Source organism: Chelonia mydas, chromosome 1 (genome assembly GCF_015237465.2).
Source record: "Chelonia mydas isolate rCheMyd1 chromosome 1, rCheMyd1.pri.v2, whole genome shotgun sequence".
In the NCBI taxonomy this organism is placed as follows: Eukaryota; Metazoa; Chordata; order Testudines; family Cheloniidae; genus Chelonia; species Chelonia mydas.
The window spans coordinates 277784624-277800433 of NC_057849.1; the positions used below are offsets into that span (position 1 = coordinate 277784624).

The following is a 15810-nucleotide window of genomic DNA, read 5'->3' on the forward strand; positions in this document are numbered from 1 at the left end:
ACAGGGTCCTCTCCTACTGCATGAATCTCTGTATCCTGTACATTCATTATAGCCCCACTGCTTGAAGCAGTGAGCCCTGGAAAGAACAGGAAAATATTTCAAGGGTGGGGATGGCCTATATTGTAATCACCACTTAAATTGGACAGTGCAACATCACTTTTGGCGAGGTCACATATACACTCACATACATACACACAGTTATTCTCTTTTTTGGCCTAGCCCACTTTAAGCCATTCTGGAGTATTCGAAAACAGTATCTTTGCTCACTTTTTTTTTTTCCATTGGCTCATACACTGCACACATCTGTGTCTTGCTGGCAATGCATTTGTGGTGTGGGAAACACCCACAGTTTTAGTTTGCCTTATAACTTTGTTCCTTTTAGGAGCCTTTTTTCAGCATGTTTCCCTATTTTGCAAACTTAAGTTTCACTAACATGCAGAATACTTATTTTAAATGTGTAGAAAATGATAAAGGTACAGTCATAAAGAGAAAAGTATTAGCAATTCTGTATTCACATTTTTTATCAGAGATTAGAATAATCAACAGCAGACCAAATACACCACACAGGTGACATACGAGTCTGAAGGCTTTTAACACCATATAGTTTTCCCAGCTATTACAACTACATGAGCTAAATAAACTACCCAGAGCTCTAGTATTTTTCTCCATTAGGGTAGTGATGGTGAGGGGACACTGAAGTAGCACAGCAAACAAGCTATAGAAGAAAACACTGTGTGCTATTCCAATTACATTGTGCGTGCATGTGCACACACACACACACATGTTATGGTTTTGCCAGTATGAGTTTTGGGCCTGATTCTCTGTTACACCCAATTTATCCCAGTGTGACTCTGCTGAAGTCAACAGAGTCACATTGGTATAACGGAATGGAAAATCAGCCCAAGTTTTTTCTTTTATCTGTCCATCCTTATGAGCCGGACTTTCCACTCAACTCAGGTTGCATTTAGGCACCTATATAACATGGCCTGATTTTCAAAACAGCTCAGGACTGAGAAGTTCCTATTGTTCTGGATGTGAAAACAGGGTGTTCAGCTTTTTTGAAAGTTTGCCAAGTCCTTTTATAGAAATCTGGAAAGTGTAAGGCAACTTAAATATAGGGGTCACACCCATTCCCCATACAATACAGCTGTTTCTCTTCTTGAAAATGTACATTAAGTGTAAATAACCAGGAATTATTGGAAATCATTAAAATGATTGGCCTCATCTTTCTTAAAAGTTACGAAGAGTTAGGTACTCCATTTCCTCTGGTAGTGTTGGTGCTTTCACCAATTTTTCACAGGAACTATGTCCCTATGGTTCATTTATGTACCAAAAAGGTGTAAAATGTTTATCTAGTATCTGGTATTTTTATTATTAATTTATTTATGGTAGCTCCCACTATGTGCTAGGTGCTTTCCACATATTCAAGAAGGGCTGGTCCCTGCTGTAACAAGTACTTTTACTCCATCTCTTTTCCATATTAAGTCATAAGATAAGGAGTAAAGCTCAGGAACTTCAGGACACAACATGGACTGGATTTCTGATCCTCTTTCTTACAAGTGTTACAGTACATCTAACTGGCTGGGTGCTTTTTGATACTGTATAGTGTACACTTGTTTAACAGGCATAAAAGATCTGAAAGTGAGCTAGTTTCAAATTGGTGAAAATGACTAATTTCATGTTGATCTCACTTCTTTAAAATGAGTGTTCTTATCAACATAGCACAATGGAAGAATGTTTTAGATTCCCAAACAAAACTTCTTGAATTGCTTTTGCTTTCATCCATGTCCACTATAAAAAAGTACATGCCTAATTTAATCAAGTTTATTACCAAAATCAGTAAATACTTCCAAATATGAACTCATGGGGGAAAAAAAAAACCTATCCAAAGCCTTGAATCTGTCCTGAAGTTATAAAAAACCTACTCTGTTCCCATGGAGGAATCTTCAGGTACCTTGATTACTGGGTCCAGTATCTGTATGCCACGGGAAACTTCTAAGCATGGATTTTCCTATGCTGAGCAGCCTCTGCAGCACTGTTGCCTTTGCCTAGGACTGTGCGGAGCACTCTCCATGGAAATATGGATTCATGCTTTTGAGGGGTGGGGTTGGTGACTGGTGTGGAGGGTCAAGGTTGGAGACACACCAAAAATCCAGTAAAAATTGCAAAAATATAGGGAAAGATCAGAATAGATTATTAGAAGATTTTAAAATAATCTAATTCCTTAGTCAAGGGTTCCATTTCCAATGGCTCCCCAATAATGTTATTTTGATATTAAATGTATTTTTGCAATTTTGCTGGAAGACAATGTTGAGTCTGAGTGGGTGATGTACATCTGCAAACCCATCCTTTTAGCAGCTGTTGTTGGTTCTACTGGGAGATTTAAGTTGGTTCTGCTTACTCACTGGTGCAGGTGGCCTGTTACCTCACCCGGATATAAGGGACATAGGAGAATCATTCTATGGAAATTATAATACTTTTCTGGATGTTAGGTATAGCCTATTGATATTCCCTGTTCCTAATAAAGTCTTTATTTACTGACGGAATAATTAAGTAAGCATTTAATGAAAATACGTAGCATTAAATTACCCAAGTAAAGTCAACCCAAAAGTCTGTTCCAATTTCAGCCAGGGCCTTTCAACAAAAAAACATCTACACAAATTAAAAATAAAGTTATTGGAGGCATTTGGGGGAGAAAATTCCCCTTAGAGAATAATAACTACTGGTATGTGGAAGGTCTCGCAGGCAAAATTTTTGAGGAAATGATGCTGGAGTTATTTAAAACCCACATACCTTCCACTTCCATCTCCAACAGATATTAAAAAGAAATATGTGACCCAAATTCATCCACCTTACACTTCGAAAGCAAAATTTTAACAGTGACCCCAGCAATGTTAAAGCAAATTAACTCCCCAAATACTTGGACCGTGCAACAGGCAGATGTACTGATCTGTTCATACAAGAATGTAAAAGGTCACTTGGAAGGTTAGAGCGTGAGTTGTATGAAGCACAACATTCTCGGCTTAGATCTTCACAGTACAGCAGAAACATGTTTATCCAATCTAACTAGGACCAGGACCAGACTGAATAATCAACAATTCAGATAATCCAGAGAATGGGAAAGTGCCAGGCTGCATCGCCATCTAACAGCCACAGAAAAGATTGCCCGCTTCTGGACCCATGTGCGCTGGTTGTTTAGTTAACGTGGAGGGTCGGATAAATGGAGTTCTACTGTAGTTCCCTATGATGGTATTTTACTCTGTGTACATGTGTGGAATTTCTCTTATCAGTAAAAGAGCTGCACAACTAGGAAGGGCAGAAAATTAAAGATAAATACTACTCTAAGGATTTGTGAGATATTTTTCTTACAGATATTACATGGTTCATAGATTCAGTGGAGCCACTGTGATTATTTGGTCAAAACTCCTCTTTGAAACAGATCATAGAGCATTCCTGAATTAATTTTTGAGCTAGAACATCTTTTAGTGAAATATCCAATTTTGATTTTAAAATTCCCAGTGATGTAGAATCTTCCCCAACCCATGGTAAGTTGTACCAGTCGTTAATTACCCTCTCTGTTAACAATATGCACCTTATTTCTAGTCTGAATTTGTCTTGCTTCAACTTCCTGTCATTGGATCTTATTATGCCTTTGTCTGCTAGACTGAAGAGTCCTCTAGCATGATCCAGTCACCCCTTAACCTTCTTTTTGTTAAACTAAACAGATGGAGCTCCTGAAGTCTATCACTATAAGTCATGTTCTTCAATCCTTTAATGATTCTTGTGGCTCTTCTCTGAACCCTCTCCAATTTATCAACATCCTTGATGTTGAACTGTGGACACCAGAACTGGACACAGTACTCCAATAATGGTCATACCAGTACCAAATACAGAAATAATATAGTTTCCCTACTCCCACTCAATATTTTTGTTTATATATCCTAGGATTGAATTAGTCCCTTTTGGCCACGGTGTTACACTGGGAGCTCATGTTTAAACATAAGCAGATACAACAAATAGAAGCACTTTGTTATTTCAGTGAGTCTGCCTATAGATTTAGATATAGATTTAGTGTTATGCAATGCCTTACTTTCAGTTAGGTACCTTTATCTAAACATTTATGGAGATTAACCAGCTTCAGAAAAGTGAAAGGCATCATATAGATGTATACCTTACTCTGTTAAACAAAATTCCTCTCCACTGGGTCAAAATGCAGACTATAATAAAGTGCCTTTTTAGAAGATTTAAACCTTTGAGGGCATTTCAGTTCTCTTTACAGGATACAGAAACAGATAAAACTATAGAGCACTTTATTCCTAGACATCTCATGAACTTTGCAAATGGAATCCATCCCAATGCCCTTTTTGCTTTCTAACCCCCACTCACTGGCGATTATATTGGAAGTTACAAAGCTACAGCATGTGGAGGAGAGACATCGAGAATTTAATATTTTCTACTGACTTGCCCTTTGGTTTCATAAGAATCAACCCTGATCTTCTAATTACACACATTCACCTTTCAGTTTTCAATGTAATTATACTTCACACTTCAGAGCTGTGATTGACTCTGCAAATGTTCAGTTCCACTTACAGCCAACAAATAATCATTCCTACAACATGTGAACTCCTGACACTCAAAAATATGCAAAACAAAAAACAAAAACAAAAAAACCCTGACAAAAAACCCCACTGAGCTCATCAGATGAAAGGTCCTACAAAATACTTAATAATTAGTCACAGTCTCTAAATATTCAAAGCATTGCACAGAGAGTTGTTTACTGAAATCTAATTACACCTCATACAGACCTATGGTCACATGGCTGGTTTTCTGGCTCTCAGGAACCTATAAGGAAAAACAAAGCTTAACCAATGTCATTGGCTTCTTTTTAAGTTCAGTGTTCATGTTATTGATTCAAATAAAACTGAAACTTAAAAGAAAATTTAAGAGGTGCAAAACCACATTAAATAAAAGAGACGGCAAACTAGACCAAAAGAAATCCAAATTTAAATCAGAAACCCACAAAAGCCGAGTGTTCAGATGGAAGGCTCAAATTCTAGTCTTCAATCATGCTATTGTACCTAAGTATTGTTCAATATTCAATATGTTCAATATTCTGAAAACTTCGTACAAAGAATGCTCTAATCTGCCATACTTCTGCACTAAAAAGAATTAAAATAGATTACACATATAAACCAACTCCTGCAGTATAGCCATCTAGCTATGTTTTCATCTCATGCTCATCAACAGGCTATCTGAGCACTCTTTGTGGGGTTTCACCATACTCTTAACACAGAGTTTTGTGCCTAAAGTCCTAGTGAAGGGGAAACGTCAAAGTTCTGTTTCAAAAGCAGTGCACTCATAAGTCTGAGCGTGAAATTCTGGCCCCCTGAAATTAATGGGAGTTTTGCCATTGACTTCAGTAGAGCCAGGATTCCTCCTTGGATGCTTAGCCAAAAAAATATTATCACAGTCTTCTGAAGCACTTGAGTTACCTGGATGTACAAGATACCATATTGTATGTTGTCACTTTCACTTCTAGCCATAGCCAAAGTTATCATATCTATGTGAAGTACAGGAATGTAAAAATGTTTGAAATAGTTCTCCAAACATTTTTAGACCCCAAAATCCAGTAGGTGTTGTTAAAAAATGAAGTATTTGGACCACATCGTCAACTATGCCAATTTACACCATGTAAGGATCTGACTGCTTACCACAGAAGGTCCAAAGACCTTACAGGTCCAAAGGGAGGCCCCAGGTTCATGTGTAAAAATGAAGTATACCTACGCACCTACATCTTCCATACACCGTTGCTGATACTGTATATATAAACCTGGGTGATTGCTCCTGCAAAAAGCTACTTTAGGGGCCTGAGGAGAAGTACTGAGCCAGAACAGCAGAAGTGACCAAAGTGTCAAAAGTACCGCTGATCTGGTAAGATCTCCGCCATTCAAGATAGCAGGGATCTTATGCTATCAACTTGTGAGATCTTGGTATGATCAAGTCCAAACTTGAGCCTTACCTTTGACTGACTCTGAACCACAACAGTGAAACTAATCCATATCCAAACACTGGGCCAGAACCTCAGGTAAGGTAAATCAGAATAGTCCCATTGATTTCAGTGGAGCCATACTGATTAATACCAACTGAGGATCTGGCCCATGCCTCCTCAAACCATGGCATGACTGTTTTAAATACTCCTATGACACCAGAAAGCTGGCAAATAATGTATATGTTTATTTAAAAAGAAAAGTGGTACTAGTCAATTGTAACTGAGATCTTGTGTACTAAGTTTTAGGTCAGAGCAAATTTTTATAGGTAAGTTACATAAAAAGTAAGAAGATTCAGTTTATATTGTTATGAACATGGTCAAAAGCCCTTACACAGAGGGGAATTAATGAACTCTGCTGAAATAAAAAGACTTTGTGATAACTTGTCTGTGACATTAGCAGATTAACTCAGTTTAGATATATCTTAGTTATATTTCCCACCGTGGGGTCATACATTGTAATATAGTTCCTTAGTGTTTAAATCCAAGTCCAAAAGACTCACACAAGCATTTGATGAAACCTGGCATTTAATACAAGCCAGTTAGGACATACTGTAAAAGAAAACCATTTCAAAACAATTTTTTGTTTTCTTGTAAAGTTTGAACTTGTGTCTTTGCCGTTCACCTAAATATCATGCTTTTTATCTGCTATTTTTAAATATGCTAAGCATTCTAGACATTCCCAGTATTCATAACAATGCTACTTTTTTGGGGGGGGATACAAGATCATAAAGATACACCACTATATAGCAGACATATTTACTATAATCCTTCTGCTACTATACTGGGAGAAATGTATTCACTGCTGTGACCAACAGGTGCTTTCTAAAATACTTGCCATAGTTCTTCTATATGTTCATGATCGACTTTAAGTGTATTTTAATATACTACACTATATAGGGTGAGTGTTTTCTCTATCTTCACTGAAACTGATACATGATTTTTTCATTAAATAGCTGCTGATTTATTCTTGGGATTAAATGTGTTCAAATGACAAGCAACTCGAAAACCTAAACAAAAGGGCTAACGAGTGCATGTGCTTCTTCTTTACTGATTAGTGCACTGTTTTCTAGCACATGATACCCAGGATGTGTTCCTGCTGAGCATTTTCTTTTATGACATCACACAATCAGATGTGAGCAATTCAATGGAATATGTAGCTCACAGTCTGGTGCGAATGAATAACTCCGAGTCGCTTTGTGAAGATAAATTGTCAAAAACTTTGTGGTTCTTTTAATGTTCTCTGATCTCATATGGTTGCAAAGAGGACTGCTTGTTTCAGTGCAGAATAAAGAGTTCCAGGGAAAAAAAACTAAAGCAGGACTATAATCGTATCAGACAAGTCATGATTAAAAATGGCAAAAATGAAATTGAGAGAACTAAAAATTCAGTACTTCCTTCCTCACAAAAATGTGTTTGCCTACATGTTTGTGCCTGTTGTATACACATATATATTATTATAGATGGAGCTGGCAGCAAAAGCTACAGCCAAGTTTCCTAATATTTTCCATTATAATGCTGTTGTCAGGTGCTTATAATTTTGAGAAACTTTAGTCCCCATTTGGCCTGAAATTTCCCATGCTGGTTTGCCTGCCTCAGACTGATTTCTTTTTTCTTTTCTTTTCTTTTTTCTGGGTGTGGAAAGTTTCAGCAAAAACATCATAGCTTAGATAAGGATTGGGGAAAAAATACATTGTTGCTGCCGATGTTTAAACTTTCTGACAGCTGTTTCACTGAGAACCTTAGTGCCGGCCTGCTTTGGAACAGGAACTGACCTGGGATCAACAGGGAGATCAACCTAGGATTAGAGAGTTGTTTTTTGCTGTCCCCATTAAAAGCCACCAAAATTTGGTCGGGTTATACGACTTTGAAAATCAGTTTGTACAAGTGCAGTAGATACTTGTCAGAGGCTGGCAGCTAAATTCTCTGAACGATCTGTCAGCACTAAGCATGCTCTAGCCTGCAATGGTTCTTCCTCATAGCTGGAGAATTCTGGAATTGAGAGCAGGGAGCTCGTCCTTCCTGTGCGCTCAATGCTACTACTGCTGGTGTCCAGGGAAAGAAGCCTATATAACCACTAGGTCAGATGACTCCCCAGAAGCTGGTAGAGAACCCATATTTTGACTCATAACATCTCTCTGTTGTAAGCACGTATCTGTGAAACCCATTGGCAAGCAGGTATCTGTCTCACATCTACCCCCTTTCTAGTGGCTGGTCCACAGAGAGAATACCAGTTACCCTGATAGAGGTGTGTGCTGTGGCGCTAAAGGTTCCTACCTTGCTGATGAACCCTGTAGGCACCAATATGGTTCCACATGGTGGAATGTCTTCTTTTTTAAACACACAAAAACTACATTAAGAGAATGTTAAGGTTACTAAGTCAAGCACTAAGAAGTTAAGAAATGCCAGACTTAACATTGCCTATGCCATTTGAATTTTGCTTCCTTGTGCATATGCTTTACGATACAGTATTTAAGACCTTTAACCACATTTGAGGAATTGACCCAGGAGCAAGCCAGAACAGAAGGTTTAATTTCTAAGATATATACAATTTTGATTGAAAAAGATGTAGAGAAGAAAAAGACTGACATGAAAAAAATGGGAGAAGGATTCTGACAAAGAAATTGATCTGGAAGAGGGGGTCTCTAAATGGGAAAACTGCCCTGGAGAACTAGATTCTGTCTCTGCCTCTGAGTGTCCCCCCGTCTGATGCTGGTCAAGTCCTTTAAACCAAACTTTTCACAGGTGGCCACTAATTGTTCCTCATTTTCTGAATGCCCAACATGAGATGTTTAGGTCCAGATTTGCATAAGTGATGAGCACTCACAACTGCAACTGAAGCAAGTGAGAGCTGTGCTTTGAACTCAGATAAAATTCTATACACATGCTAAGTACTCTGGAAAATCAGGCCCAAGTGTCTCAAACTGGCACCCAAATTAATGGAGACTTTTGCCAATATTGAAAAGCTTCCCATTCTGTGCACTGAATCAGGTAAAGATCATGTGGAAAAATAGTACGTGATCACATAAATTAAGATTGTATCACAGTGCAAATATACATAATGGGGGCATGTAAGGTTATCTGGACACCCTGAATTGTGGCATTTCCTGACCTTTGACTTTAGAATGTAAACATTCTTTTAAAATAACAATATTTTATAAAATATTCACACATACACATTGTGAAAATGGTACATATAGAGGACTTTAAGTATTTCAATAGCATTGGTGAATTACTATACTAAGTCCGTATTATATTATTCTAAGTATATAATTGGTATTTAATGGAATCAGTTCTGTTTCTTTGTGGACAAACTACACATGTAACTATTTTAATTTTTCTACAGCCCACTAAGCATATCCTTGGTGACTTGATCATTAAAAGGAGACAACAGTGATTTTTACCAAGCAATTCTGAGTTTAGATTCTTGGCCAAATTGGTAAATGCACTGATGGGTTTAGTGGAGCAATTCAGCCTGATTTAGGTACATAACAGTTTCAGCTATAAGAGAGACAAAAGGCTTCTTTCAGCCCCAATTCTAATTCCCTCTAATTCCCCAGTTTTGTTAGCCAATGTTTCCAATAAATAAACTGTATGACAATATATATCCCTGACAGATTTCCCTTGTAAAGGAAAATACCATAGAGGCTAATGAAACTGTTTTAATTTCTGCCCCATTGTACAGAGAGGACACTCAGTTTTCCAGTATCCTGACTATAGACGATCAAAAGCCTTTTCCTGCCAAGCCGGGGCATGCACAAGGGGGCAGGGGGCAAACCTCTCAATAATTGACAGGGGCAAAGAGTTCCTCCAGCCCCGGGGGGTTGCAGTGGGGAAAGCATTCTCTTCCAGGCCTGGAGTTGCGGTGGGAGCTGACAGCTCCTCTGGCCCTGGGGCCATGGTGCGGGCACAGAAAGTGCCCCCCCAAAAGCAGTGAAATTTAAATTCCTGTGCATGCCCCTGCAACCAAGTGAGACCAACACATATAGCTTCCACACCTTCTTACCTTCCCTAGTAAATGAAATGCCCTTCTTAGTTTATAGCTGTACAAGTCCATAGACAAAATCATATTGGTTTCAGCGCATACAATTCTGGACTCTATGCTCCTAGCCAGTTCTATAGCTATAGTCTAGAAGTCACTATTTAGAAGAGATGTTGGCTTTTAATAAGTGGAAAGAAGTGCATACTCAGACATTGCAATGACGGAAGTCATATAAGTATGCAGGATAGATAGGGGAAACTGCCCTGCTGTTTGAACAATACTGATATTGTGGCCTTTCTGAGAGAACTTGTGAGTGATCCCTTTTTCATGTGCCTCTATCTAGATGCATCTCAAACAGTAAAGATTTCAAAGTTATTTTAAAAACTTACAAGAGACCCATTCAGCCCAGTGGTCTTTGCCCTGCTAGTGGGAAAACAGATTGCCTTGTTTTGCTTTCCAAAATGGACTTCATAAAACTTCAGTGCTAATATCTGGGCCTTGAAGAGTAGGTCTTCTGAAAGTGACTGCCTAAAAATGGCACCTTTGCTTGGTGGATCTTTTGTGTACCCAGAATCATGCTTCCTTACAGCAGTGACTAAAACACATTTCTACTGCTTTTTTCACTTGTGTTAGCACTGCAGAGCCAGCACAGCGGAGAGAGAGAGAGATCTGGATTCTAGAATTTATTGCATACTTCTACTAAATTCCAATTACAGCCAATTGTGTACATCTGCGCAAATCCAGTGAAAGCATGGGGTTACTCAAGAAACATCGGGGGCAGAATTAGAAGGCAAGGAGGTTGCACAAGTATAACTGAGGTCAGAAATTGGCCTGTAGAGGAGGCCTCAGGCATAAGAAGGAAGGAACTCAAGTTGGCTTTCAGATTCCCAGACTGAATGTGTAGTAATGGTATTTAGGGAGGAAGTTCCCACTCCTATATTTCTTAAATATATATATATTTCCATTGTATATATATTCTATTGTAATACATATATTCTATTGTAATCTGATTTCAGAATATAAACCATTTCAGAGTATAACACACTTTAATGGAAAAACTGGCTTGGAACTACTCGGATGTGTAAACATCAATATGATATCCAGAACGTACATAACCGATTTCACTGCAATATTTACAGATTTGACCTTTGGTATCCTTAATCCAAATTCCTCATATTTTTAAAAATAAACCATAATACTTTATTTAGTATCGATTCCTCAAAACCAAAGGTTGAAACACAGAGAAGTTCTCAGCTTCTCAGCATTTCACACCAGTGCGTGCAGGATGGCAGTATATGGGTGTCATGCTATCCATTCCTCTCTGTGCAGATTCCATTTTCCTTCACTGGGCAGGGGCACAGGCGATACAATTTGGAGGTTGAATTTTGCCTGTAAATTCGATGAGGAAAATACAGAATATTTGTTGAGTCCTCTCCCCCAGAAAGAAAAAAAAAAGTTTCCTCATCTATAATTTTTATTTCTCAGAGTGGAGGGTATCACTGGGTTTGGACACAACTCATGGGTGTTAGTTGCTAAATTCACCATAAGGAAGGCAATCCAAGCTTCCCACGCCCATCCCTTCCTTTCTCCTTTCATATAGTCAAAGACTTTTAAGTTAAAAAGGGACCATTATGATCATCTAGTCTGACTTCCTGCATGACACAGGCCACAGAATTTCACTTAGTAATTCCTGAATCAAATCCATAGCTTCTGTTGGATCTAGAACATATAATTTAGAAATACATCCACTCTTGACTTAAAGACTTGAACTGATGGTGAAGCCACCATATCCTTACAAATTGTTCCAGTGGTTAATTACTCTCATTGTTAACCATTTGCACCTTATTTCCAGTCTGAATTTTTCTAGCTTCAACTTCCAAACTGTGTCTATTGTTACGCTTAGCCTGTAGATTAGAAATCCTCCACTATCAGAAATTGTTTCTTATTTAGATACTTACAGACCATGATCAAGTTACCTTTTAATGTTCTCTTTGATCAGCTAAATAGATTGAGCTTCTTTAGTCTCTTAATATAAGGCTTGTTTTCCAGACCTCAAGTAATTCTTGCAGCTCTTTTATGAAACCTTTCCAATTTGTCACCATCCTTTTTAAAGTGTGGACAGTCAGGCAGGCACACTTGCAAATAAAAACAATGATGGTTGATCTAGCTTCAGGCATACCAGCCTTGCTAGTGTCCATTCAATGAGATCCACAGAGTTTCATGTGGAACTCTAGGGACCACACTCGAACCATCAAGTGTTTCCAGATTTGAAGCATTTCACACAAAACTAAAATGTTCTTTACAAACAATTTTCACAAAGTATATAATCCCTGTTATATTAAGGAAAATATTCTCTGTACAGTCACTTTCATGAATATGGATTAAAAAAGGGGAAAACATTGATTTCTAAAGAATTCTAAGTGCAGATTCTTGGCCAAATTGGCGAAAAGCATCAAGTGGCTTGGTGGAGCAATTCTGCCTGATTTTGATATACAACTTTACTTGGCAATCTAGCCATCACGTCTCCAACACCAGTGCTCTAAAGCCAAACCCAATGTTCCTAATTTGAGAAAAAACTGCACCCTCTTTTGGACAGGGATAGGCATACCATTCTGTTCATTCAAGGAAGGAGAAGGGCAAGTGCTATTCTTAAGTGCAAAATTCTGGTATCTCCTGTTGTTCTAAATCTGGTAGATAAATCTAGATGAAAGAGAAAACCCCTTGGTGGATGGCTGAACAAAGGTGTCCTAGTTTAGTTCCCACTTGTCAATTGACAGCATGTGACAACTGAGTCCGTGAGCCCTGAAGTTTGTGGTGATCATTACGTATGTGACTCTGGTATGGGGGCCCTGCTTTTCTAGAACGCTTTTAGTGGCTTTGTGGTTTGGATTAGTGTTCTTTGTTTCTCCCAGCAATTTCTGTGTATTCAGCAATGAACATTTGTCACCCTCAATGTGAATGTGCTCCTGGGACTTTTGTGAAGAAGACTTTGATTATATTAGTGACTGTTTTGAAGGCACCATCAAAGTCTGATAAAAATTTAGTGCCATTGTTCAGGTAGAAGAATTGAAAGATTTGAAAGACCCACTGGCCACAAGCTTACTATGTGCACATTGCCAACATGAGAATGAACTGTAGACACTGGAAAGGAAGTATTTGGGTAGATCACTGCAAGGAAATAATTAAAAACTAGATTTTTAGGAACTAAAATTATGGGTGAATTACCAGCTAAGGTGTCTTAAAAGTCATCTCCGAAACAGACAAGAGTCAGAGAGAGCACTAAGAAGGTATTTTGTTTGTTGTTGGTTAATTATGAATCAGTGCTGGCAACGTGACTGGATTATATATAGAGAGAATGCGCTCACTACAGCTTTCCATCCAGTGGGCTTTGTCCACCTGTCTGAAATAAAAGGGGCATGGCCCCTTTAAGAGATTCCTCCTACAATGGGGGGCAGGGGTTGGGGGAAAGTTTACAGGGACAGACAGGAAGAGCTGGAAGGAGTTCGTGGCCAGGTCAGGAGCAGGTCACTGTGCTGCCCTTCATGCTGACAAGAGGTGGGGTGGTATTTATACCCCATGCAGCCCTGGAGAAGCCCTTTTTAACTGGTATTGGGCTGACACCACCCACAAACTTGGCAAAAGGACCAGGTTTCCTCATGATCCACTGCAAGCATTTTGCTAGTTGCACTTTTCTTTGGGGGCTGGGAAGAAATTTTTCCCTCACTTCCAGATTGGTTGAGGCAGGGTGAGGGGTTTTGCCTTCCCCACAGTGAGTCTGGGACCTGGTGGGGTAGAGCAGTGGGGTTAAGGTTATAAAGTCACAATTTAGTATGTAAAACTTGTGGCGGATGTCCAGTGTGGGTACTCACTATGGAAGGGATATGGTTATCAGATAGAATTGATTGATGAAGGATTTGAAGGAAAGCATCCCTTAAGGGAGCTGATTAAGGGAGCTGGGGGTCCTATGTCTCATACAGCAGGGAGCCAACTTCCCTCCTTTTCCTAGCCTCTGTTAAGGGAGCTGAAGTAGTAGGGTTTGGGGTTCCCACATCTGGACCAGTGGGGAGCATCAGCTGATGCTCCCCTTCTTTTACAGCTCCCTTTCACCCCATACAAGGAGAGGTGTCAGGTTCCCAGCCACGGTATAGCTGGAATTTCATTGGGGATTATATTCAAATGATTAAGGAAATGATGATGACCTGCACTTTACAATTTATTGCCGGGTACTCCCAGATATTTTACATGAATAAAGTTGCAGCCTAATTAAACCACATCCATTGCCTGCTGTGTTTTTTCGGTCGTGGCAGGACAAGTTACGTTTTCAGCAGCAGGACACCCCGGTAAATGTCCTCTTTCTTCACATAAGCTAGAGGTGGAGCAAAGATAGCTTTATTCCTGAAGGCTGCCAACGTCCCCAATGGACTTTCCCAGCACTGTGAAGTCCTGAGGCATAAGTATGTCCTGCCCATGACCTTTTGACTGCAACCAGGAGTGGGATGAGACACTGGGCCACTACAACACACAAAGATTCCCTCTACACAGGAGGAACATTAAGTGGCCCAGAACTACGAGGTTTCTAGCTACTTTGTGGTGCCAAAGAAGAAGCACAAAGCAGCCACTGTCGATCCATGCATCGGCATTTACGTACTTAACTTTTATTGTTTTATTTTACATCACACTCCACTTTTATTGTTTTATTTTTATTGTTTTATTTTACATTTTCAGTCAGAACACTTTGTCCTGGGGCACTTTTATTGAAAATGACATAGAAAGAGAATGCAATCTTAGCACATTTGGGGGGAGTTCTATGGCCTGTATTATATAGGCACTCAGACTAGATGATCACAATGGTTCCTTCTGGCCTGGGAAGCTATGAATCTAGCAATATGAAACAAATTAGGAGAAAAGTGGAGAGCTACCCTGGTGGGAGAGTTACAAGTTTACTGGGGTGTAGGAGGGGAGAAAGCAAAGGCAAACAGTGATCATCCTATGAAGTAAAAGAAACAGCAAAGTGATGCCAGGAAAGCAAGCATATGGCAAACAGCTATGGAAAAGGAAGCAGCTAGATTCAGTAGCTAGGGCACAGTATAAGCTACAAGTACTCAGGAGACTCAGGTGCTATTACCAGCTCTCCCATTACTGTATTCCGTTGGGCAAACCTCTTAACATCTCACAACCTCCATTTTCCCATCTGCAAAACTGAAGAAAATGATGCTTCCCAACCCTGGTGGGCTGCTTTAAGATCTACAGGTCTAAAATGCTATTAAAACGCTAACAAGGGAGCCAGCATGGCCTAGCACACAGAGTTCAATTCCCAGCCCCCGTGTGACCTTGGGCAAGTCTTTACTTCTCCACAGTTTTGTTTTCCCTCCTGCCCTGAACATGTGTCTTGGCTCGTCAGGACAGTGATTGACTTTTACGACTCGTCCGCATACTGCCTAGCACAATGGGGCTCCAGTCTCAGCTGGTACCTCTACTTTTTGCTGTAATACAAGCAATGAATAACAATAACTCTGTGTGTGTGTGTGTGTGTATTGTTATACAAAGTTAGAAAGCAGAGATAACACTAGATGATACTGTCCACTTTAATGATTTTGGTTTCTGTCAAAGTTTAAAAAACAACCACATCATTACTTAGTTTCATTTTACCTAAAAATCTCTCCTTATTCTTTTTCCAGTTTACAAAAAAAAACCCTTGCCTAAAAATAGGTGACTAAATGTAAACACTCTTGATAATCTCCAATTTCCACTTTCTTGTCCAGTTTCAGTAGTTTGCTAGTAC

General features: G+C 39.2%; 1 protein-coding gene across 10 annotated transcripts in view; it reads right to left on the reverse strand.

Annotated features, from left to right (window-relative positions):
* Window positions 1–15810, reverse strand: part of NAV3 (neuron navigator 3) — a 352628-nt gene that overhangs the window by 231324 nt on the left and 105494 nt on the right. The window contains exon 2 of one of the 10 annotated variants that reach the window (XM_043547396.1): window positions 4806–4842. The exons of the other annotated variants lie outside the window; for them this stretch is intronic. The gene's annotated coding sequence lies outside the window, so the exon portion shown is untranslated. The remainder of the gene's footprint in view (window positions 1–4805; window positions 4843–15810) is intronic. 10 annotated transcript variants of the gene reach the window in all.